A 9,861-nucleotide genomic window follows, 5' to 3' on the forward strand; every position below is an offset into this window, starting at 1 on the left:
ATACTTTGCAGATAAATGGAAAAAAAAACAGGACGTGTTTGTAAACAGGGCAGAGTATAGCAGGAGAATGTGAATTTCAGCAGTGTAGCTCCAACCTTTAAGGAGGTGTTGTGGCCTGTATGTCATCTAAGTTATTTTGGCCATTAGAGCAGTAATGCTGGCTCTTTGTTAGCAGCAGTTAACAAATTATGAAGCACATTTGGAACCCTTGCTTCCTTTCCGCAGCACTTCCCCTATTGGCACAAAGTCTGTCTAAGCAGTCTGTTGGCAGTGGTGGTAACATTGGGGGTTACCGCACTTGTATTCCCAGCGATGTATTAAGAGTTTGAAAATGTTATAAAAAATACTGTTCGCAGTTTCTATGTACTCCCACCGATGTATTAAGAGTTTGAAAACGTAAAAAAAAATACTGTTCGCACTTTGTTTGGCCCCTTTAGCCGTCTTCCAACCATTTATAAGCCGTGGTACCCAAAAAACCTCTTAAAGCGATGTTTTTTATAACATTTTCAAACTGTTAATACGTCGCTGGGAATACAAAGTGTGGTAACCCCCTACATTTCAGATGCAACATAGTTGTCAGAAACTGTTCCGTTATCCTTATGGGGGAAAGATGGAATTTGCTCCAGGGAAGGGCATTGACTGTAGTCTGCACTGACCTCTGTGAGAAAATAGGTTTTGGGTTAGCACTAGAACAAACTGCACAGGAGACTATGAATCTTCTTAGAGAACAGGTTGGACATGCTCTGTCAGCAATGATATCTGGTGTCACTGCCAGTAGTTAGACTTGAAAACATGAGTCATTTCAAAATCTAATGCATAAATATTGCTCTAGTGTGGCAAGTTGTTGCTTGGAGTTTTGGAATCTGTTCTGCTCTGTAGGACAGTGTTTTCTGAATGAGGAGTGAAAGAAATGGAATGATTAAGGATATGCTATTTGAGGGGGTCCCTCGGCTTTTGATTAAAAAAGTAAAGGTCCCCTGCGCAAGCACCGGGTCATTCCTGACCGATGGGGTGACGTCACATTCCGACGTTTCCAAGGCAGACTTTGTTTGCGGGGTGGTTTGCCAGTGCCTTCCCCAGTCATCTTCCCTTTACCCCCAGCAAGCTGGGTCCTCATTTTACCGACCTCGGAAGGATGGAAGGCTGAGTCAACCTTGAGCCGGCTACCTGACACCGACTTCCGCAGGGATCAAACTCAGGTCATGAGCAGAGCTTGGACTGCAGAACTGCAGCTTACTGCTCTGCGCCACGGGGCTCTTCTCTGCTTTTGATTATACAAGTTTGTGGTTTATAGTTCTTAAAATAATATAAGGCTATGAGTGGGACGATATTACATCTCCTAGATAAAATACTGCTTTTGATTATACAAGTATTTTATCTAGGCCATGTAATATCATCCCACTCATAGCCTTACATTATTTTAAGAACTGTAAACCACAAACACTCTGTCTTATCTTTCACATGGCAGTTTGCCCATTCTGTCAATCCTCTTATGATAACATTTAACTCTGACAGTAAAGGGTTCCTAGTAAAGCAAAATAATGCAACTGGACTGAGATTAAAGAACTGGACAAAAATGCAAGCAAACATAACTGTCGAAGGCAACAAGACAATGTGTCGGAAAATGTTATCCCTGCCCAGGCTAGCCTGATCTCGTCAGATCTCAGAAGCTAAGCAGGGTCAGCCCTGGTTAGTATTTGGATTGGAGACCACCAAGGAGTACCAGGGTTGCTGTGCAGAGGAAGGCACTGGCGAACCACCTCTGTTAGTCTCTTGCCATGAAAACCCCAAAAAAGGGGTCGCCATAAGTTGGCTGCGACTTGATGGCACTTTACACACACAATAGGAGGCATGTCCTGAGCTGATCATTACACCACAGCTCTGCTCCCTCTACAAGAATGCCCTCCGGAACAATTCCGCTTTGCACATTTTGCCAAATAATATTTGTATTCCCTCAGCTTCTCCAGAGAGCTCAGTGGCAGGTATTATTTCCTTTTTTCCATCTTACCCTTAGTAGAATCCTCTAAAATAGATTAGATTAGAGAACTTCTTAGCACAGGCAGGTTTGGACACCTTCCTTCCTTCCCACAAAAGATCTCCTATGCCTTCTCTCTCCCCCTTTGTAAAGTTTGGTCATGCCCTGGCTCTGCCAGTGAGTCCTCCAGTGTTCTGCATAATTGTTTGTAGTAAGGAGCCCCCCCCCTTCCCCCTTCTGTCTTGGGTAAAGGTAATGCCACATGCACGAACTAGAAGCATTGAGCAACTGGTTGAGGTAACTACATCAGGCTATGCTGCATAAGAAGAGACAAAAACCAAAGGACAGTTTTGCAGGCAACAAACCCACAAAACAAGCTGTGCTGAGTTGCTTCTGAATACAGCACACCATCTAGTGTTGGCTTGTGTTTTCTGTCTCCAGATGTCTTGGTCCTGGTCTTGACACCAGTTATAACCAGTGAACTCTTTCCTGTAACGTGGGTGTAACGTCATGTGGCAGTGGCTCATTGGGTCCTATGCTGCTGCCTGGGTGTTAAAGTTGTGTCCTGTAACTGGAGTAGTTGAAGACCATGTTGGGTACCCAAAAGGTTGGGTGAAACAAGACTTAAATAAAACAATGAAAGATATCTATTATAAACTTGCACATACTATCATAAAAAGCACATACTAAAAACAAGCCAAAATGGCAACAGGCACAGGGTTGATCATCTAAAACCACATGCCAAACCAAACACGTTCTGGCCCTCATGCTTTCTTCAGTGGCCTAATACAATATATTTTGCACACATAAAATTTCATAATCAAATATAATCGTTTAGTGTCAGCCCAGGTATGTATTATAACGTGTAATCCAAATGAGTGTTGCTAAACTATATTTAGAAGTATATAAGCATGCATCCAAAAAATGTAGTTAAAATATTTCTTTCTGGGCGGGCATTACATTCAGAGTGTACACCTCATTATCAACCAAGAGAGACAATGGGTCTTTGTTTCCCGCTCTGTTTTGTCTAGTAGTTGAAGACTGCTGCAGTACATCACAATGAGTCCCCACCCACAGATGTGCAGTATATCTCTCTGTGTGTGTATACAAATTTGCTGCCTGTAGCTCTGAAATAAGGTACTGTCTACTCCACATTCCTGGAAAAGGTGGTGTTAGTCACTTCTGAAAGAGCAAATACATGCATTTCTAAAGGCATGGAGAGGGTGTAACTTTGCTTAGGATGGCACTGTAATGCACACACCCCTTTCTTTATACTCCACCCAAAAGCAAATCGAGCAGTACAAGAAATAGAGCTTAATTTTTTAAAATGTAATAAGACAGTTTACCCTATTCATTGCACAAACTGGAGCCCTTTTTCCTGTATTACTCAAATGGCTTTTGGGTGGAGTATAAAGAGGCATGTGACATCCTAAGCAGAGTTACACCCTTCTAAATCTGTTGAAGACAGTGGGCTTAGAATGATATAACTTTTCTCAGGATTGCACTATTTGTTATTCAAACTTTACTGGCATTTTTAATGCAATCATTGTAAAAATAAAAAAACCTCTGACAAGCAAGAAAGCCAAGCGGATTGGACCAGACATGATGGTGGTGTATTTCGTTTGTGAATATTCAGAAATATGTGATAGCTTACTGGGGCATCTCTTGTTTTCAGACATTTTTTCTACCCCTCCCCCACACTTGTTCTCAAGAAAACTTGACCTTCTTGCTAAATGAGATATTTTGTACAGGTTGTGTATTCCTTATCCAGACTGCTTGGGACCAGAAATGGTCCGTATTTCGAATCTTTCTGTATATTGGAATATTTTTGAATTTTTGCATATACATAGTGAGATATCTTGCAGATGGGACTCAAATTCATTTATGTTTTATATGCTGTTTATACACATAGCCTGAATTTCAAACAGTATTTTTAATAATTTTTTTATACATTGAACCACCAGAAAGCAAAGGTGAAACTATCTTGCCATAATACCTGTTGCTCTTGTTTAACAGCTGATACAACAAACAACAGCAGGCTTTCAGTCTCCACCTACGATGCAGTGTACACTATATTTTATTTTATTTTTGTTGAGAGGGAACACTGAAAGCAGGCAGCACAAATTTCCCCGCATGCCGGCTTGAAGGGTCTAGTTTTCAGATCAGTCCGGATAAGGGATACTCCACCTATATATGTGATTTCATTGCACTGAGTTGTAACTGCAGACTTTTTAACTTGGAAAAGGGAGTTGAAGCTTGGGAACTGTTTCCTGTCGAAGGTTTCTAAAAAAAAACCCCACCCAAAACAGTTTATGACAATCCCAGATAGTTGGAAATCCCATACCTGGAGCAGGGGTTTCAGGTGTTAGAACCCAGCTGTTACTGACCAAAGTTACAGTTGTCCCTGAACATTAAAAGCAGAGTTTAAGAGATTAGAGTTTTCACGTATGTTTAGTTCTCACATGCACCAAATGCTATCATACAGCCATGTATCACTCCAAATTGCTGGTGGAGGGATTGTATGATCGAATGTTCCTCCATGCATGCATCCCAGTACAAGAATTCTCCCCAGAAGAGAACTTGCCTATTTTCGTTGGGTAATTATTATTATCTTTTGGTATGTAGCTTCACCTGCACTCCTAAGATACAGATAGATAAACTTCAGTGTGCCTGAAGAGTGTGAAATATTCCAGTATCCTCCTGTTGCATTCAAATGGGCTTTTAAAAAGTGTTTCTTGGGTCTTGATTTTATTTCCATTTGGTTCTCCTCCTATACCTTTCCTCCATCTGAACCACTTCATCATTTCTGTATATATTGCCTGGCTGTTGCAGGGAGGTTTGTGTGTTCAAATTAAGATATCTAAGGAGTTTTGAAAAGGTGTGCATACACACACACAGGGATGGGGGTGGGAAATACTCGGTTAATAGTTTTATCTGTTTGTCTTATTTATTTGTATATTTTATCATAATTCTGAGTATAATTTGAAACACCCAGCATTGGTGCTCCAGCCTTTTTCGAAAAATTCCTCTGTTGCTGTCCCTGTGTACTTTATCGAACATTAGCTAACTTGAAAATCTTATTGAGCAATTAAAACATCTTCCCCAGAGGCACAAGGAACTACTTGAACTCATATGCTTGTTTAGTCACCCTAATAAAAAAGGTTTTTATTTTTTTAAGTTCAGGGTATGGGAGGCAGACAGACAGTTTGTTGCTAGGTAAGTGAAATACAGATGATGTAATGCTTTGACCTTCAGACAGACATGTTGCAAAATCTGAACTTGAAGATTCGTTCCAGTGTCTTAACATCCTTGTCTTTGTTGTATTTCATCAAAAGCAAGTAAAACAAGTTTCATTGTAAATGCAGGATCTCAGTATCTTTTAGTGACCAGGTGTATAATTTCAGCCTTGCAGTAGTATGCCTAGCCCTTACCACACCCTGTAGATATCTTTAATGCTATATGACAGATACAGCATGACCCATGACTTTTCATTGACCCAACATAATATTACCTGTGCTGTTCAGTTACTATTTTACATGCACATAAAATGCATAAAGAGATTTTTTAATGCAGGTATCTCTCAAGTAGCTTGTTCTGTCATTGTTCCACCAAGATGCATGTTCCATCAGTGTGTACTTTGCAAAGCACCATGAGGGAACAACGATAGATAGACGAACTTTTAGTCTAAAATTTGATCTAAGCGAGTCAATGGGAGGGAAGGATGGGTACAGTTAGGGATTGGAAGACTATTAATTCATTTTAGTTTCCTGTACTTGGGCTTAGTTTCAGTATGGGAGGGCAAACTAAAGAGTTGTGGCTAAGACTGCATGGAGAAGGTGGGTTTTGAGGGGGTGGTATCCTAAGGAAGTTAGACAGATAGCTTCCCACAGGTGTTCTAGGAGGCAGATCCAGGGGTTCAAAAACTTAATAGGATAAGCAAAGCAAACTCCAAATCTTTTCTGCATAAGAAACTCCTAATCTCATCTGCATAAGAAATAACAATCCAGCCGCACACACACAAAAGGAGTCTCATATTTTTAACTGCATATACTGTTAATCTTTAAAACTTCTAGATAGGCTTGGTGTTCATCAGAACAGCATACAGCACAGAGAAACCATCCATTTATACCTAGGGCAGCTCTTTCCAGCCCAAATAGATACAGGCGGTTAGGAATAACTTAGGGAGAGTGGGTCTTTCTCAGAGTGCTCTCCTAAAGTTAGATTATGAACAGGCAAAAGGCTTAGATAAACTGAGGATAGAGGATGTTGAGTGTCAACATGATCTCAATAAGTCACCTAGTTTTAGATCTCCTATGAAATCCAAGTATATCATGGCCCCGGCCCATTACCTCTCGCCACTTGATGCCCAGCATACTAGAAGAGCTTTCACTCTGGCCAGATGTGAGGCTATACCCTCGGCTGTACTCGAAGACAAATATTTAAAAAATCCATACTTAGACTCCGCCCATGTACATTGGGTGAGGTGGAGACGATGGTACGTGTCTTTTTTTGATGTCTGTACTACACTGGATTGAGGGCTAAGTTTGTTTATCCTTTACTGTCTAAACTTCTGAAATGCTCAGAGTGGGTATGGCCAAATTCTGTGCTTATGTGGTCAAAGCTCGAAACAAGAAAAGGGTTGTTGGAAATGATAAAAAATAGTATTAATTATAGATGTACCGTTTATTGTTTTATACTGTTTTACATAGAATTTAATATAAGGTATTAGCATATTAGACGTGTAGCATAGAATCTGTACCTTGACATTTTCTGGTCTATGACTGCAATAATTATTATTACCTAGGACAGCTTTGGTTCCACTGTGGTTGTTTAGGGGTTTCTTTTGAGATTATTGCACAGGTATGTAAAACAGACATAGCTTAACTTGACCAAGACACATGTATATCACTGCCCTTAGTGGTGTACACGCAGATCAGATGCCAGTTTCTACGGAGATGTTTTTGAAATGGTCTTTTAAGCGTACAACAAGACTAGAATTGTTCAGTCTGTTTTATGAAATATCAACCCCAGCTCTCGCTCATGAATTTCTAAAGAATAGCAAAAGCAGAGAATTTGTTTATATCTTTAGAGTGTTTGATGTAGTTTTTCTTGAAAGCTTAACACTCTTTTAGAATGTTTAGTTCTTGCTTTTCTTCTCCTTTTGATGTTTGTGGAAAGATTTGAATGAAGAATACTTTCTAACCTGAAGCATATGGCAGTACTTTGTATTAGTGACTGCTCTCTTTAAATCTGAGAATCTCAAGTGCCTTGATAGCTTATTTACAATGTTAAGTTGCATGAGTGTAGCTATATCTGCTCTGAGATCTTTAGACAAACATTAAAGTTTGTGGTTCCTTTGTGGACACATCCTCCTTTGAAACTGATGAAATACTAGAAATAGAAGTTCCTTCTTCCAAAGATTTATAGCGGGATTCCTATCTTGAAGAGAATGTAGATGTTAAAACATGTATTCCTGTAGCAGGTAGGTGAGCAAAAGGTGCAATATCTAATCTTGCTTTGAAGATTCTATCAGCACCTAAATTAATTATTCAAAAATGCCCTGTTTCTGTTGTTAGTTTTCCAAGATTAAATATAAGTTTTATTATGATCCAAGGGCAAAAGGGTATCGAGATATACAGAAGTATGGAAGCAGTACAGAATTGTGGCCACTGAACAGGTATATATGCACAGACGGTTTGTGGGACTCAACACTCATAAAACAAAAATAAAGCCCAGGGGGCCTTTTAAGATCAATTTGTAATATATGGCCTTTTAAAGGGGTAAATATTCTGACTTCAATTACAGTCTAGTTCTCAGAAACAGCAGGCAAGGCAGTGTTTCAGTTCCTCATTCCTTACATTTTTATTTTGTCCTTTCTCCAAGGAGCACAGGATGGTGTAATGCCAGCACCCTCAATTCTGTGGTAGGTGAAATCGAGACATAATGGCCCAAGGTCATCTGGTGAACTAAGTAACAAGAGAATATTTAAACTCTGGTCTCTGTCTTTCTAGTCCAATGCTTTATCCAATAAATCATAGTGCTTCAGTATACCACTCTGGTAAACATCTGTCTGGATGGGATTCAAGGATGGGACTACAGGTGTGAGATTAGATAGATAGGATTAGATATTCCTTGTACAGAAAAAATCCTTTTCATATAGAAAATACTGTGTCAGGGGTAAAAATGGGAAGGCCTGGAAAAAAACGGAAAAATTGGGGGGGAAACAGGTTTTTTCCCGTTTTTCCCCAAAGCCACCCCCCCAAAAAAACCGCCTTTGGAAAAATACGGGAAAAAACCTGTTCCTCCCCCCCAATTTTTCCATTTTTTTTTCAGGCCTTCCCATCTCTAGTCAGGGGTTCCAGCCAAGTCTTTTAAAGGTGATGGGTAGTAGATATATGAGGGACAAAAGGAAATACGTCTTTATTCAACAAATGATTAAAATGTGGTATTTGCCCCCTGTAGTGATGACCACAGGCAGAGATGGCTTTAAAAGGGGATTTGACAGATTCATGGAGGATAGCTATGTTATGAAAGGGAACCTCCATATTCTCGCTCTGAGGTAAGAAGGGCATCTTGATTTTGGGTGATTCTCGCCGCTTGCCCGGGGAAACAAACTGATTTCCGCTTCCTGTCCCTTTGGCGGGAGTCTCCTTCTCACTTTCTCTTCCTGCCTCACTGGGGGAAGGCAGCTTGGCAGAGTCTCTGCAAGCCACCTTAGATCTAGAATTTCTGAATTTTACGCAATGCGGAACCACATTTGTGCTTACTGAGTACTAGGAGATGCCTAAGACCATTATTCTGATGAAATTGTGTTAAAAATCAACTTGGGCAGAATGCTCAGGAGCAGATAAAAGCCAGGGGGTACAGTAGCCCCACAGAGGGATCTGGTGTCAGTGCTGGCCAAATGAGTGCTTCTCATCACAAAAAGGACCAACAGGCAGGGGAGCATTTCTGTAAGCTAAAGGCAGCCAGTTGCCTTTCAGTTCCAGCATATGTAGAATTCTGGTAGTTTTCCATTTGTCAGGTGTATTTCTGTGCATACACTTTCAGCTACTTTTTTTGGTTTTTCCAAGATGTTCAAGAATTCCCCTCTGGTCATTTCTCTAGATTCATCAAACCCCAACTGATACGCCAGATTCTGTAGACCTCTGACCTTCTCCCTTAGATTAGCAGTTGTGAGACTCCCCAGCTCCTTCAACATATCGACGTCACTATTCTCTAACATCCATCCACTTGGGAGGAGAACTGGTAAAGTGACTTTTAAAAGAAGCAGCAAATTCAGCAACACCTGGTAATTGCCCTGGCCAAAGTTCTGGTGACGCCTGGTCCAACGTCTCAAAACTCAGCAGTGAGGCTTCCAAGTCTGCACCCATTTCGCCTTCCATAGAGACCACCATCTTTGCCAATCATCTTTTTCTGTTCTTTTTTTTGAAGGAAATAAAAAAGAAAATCCGCACCCATAAAACCCACTGTCTCCCAGATGCTAGTCCTGCACTTTAACCACTACATTGTGCTGGTTCTCATATGCTGTTCTCACCACCATTTCTGGAGAGCAGCACTTCCACTGTTCTAGCTGCTTCTCCGCAGCGGGTGTCTTGTCTTCACTCCATTTCCTTCTGCACGGTAATTGGTTGTTGGCAGGGAAGGGGCCAGGTGGTAGCCAGGGAACGTTAGGTGGAAAGTAGTCTCATGAGGCCATGTAGGATCTTGGAGGGCCATAACCAGTTTGGGAATCAGGGACTCCTAGAAGGATACTGACAGTAAGAAATGGACACTTTCCTGCCCCATGAGAACTGGGGAGGGAGTGTCTGTCTGAGCAGGTGACAGCTGCCATTGCCCAAATGAACGCCTGAAGTTGGTGGTAGAGGGGTATTATCTCTTGCTCG

At 41.0% G+C, this 9,861-nt stretch overlaps 1 pseudogene; it reads right to left on the bottom strand.

Moving 5' to 3' along the window:
* Positions 1 to 8,891: 8,891 nt before the first annotated feature.
* Positions 8,892 to 9,372, bottom strand: LOC130488281 (protein lin-52 homolog; annotated as a pseudogene).
* Positions 9,373 to 9,861: the final 489 nt, after the last annotated feature.

Source organism: Euleptes europaea, chromosome 16, assembly GCF_029931775.1.
Source record: "Euleptes europaea isolate rEulEur1 chromosome 16, rEulEur1.hap1, whole genome shotgun sequence".
NCBI classification, from domain to species: Eukaryota; Metazoa; Chordata; class Lepidosauria; order Squamata; family Sphaerodactylidae; genus Euleptes; species Euleptes europaea.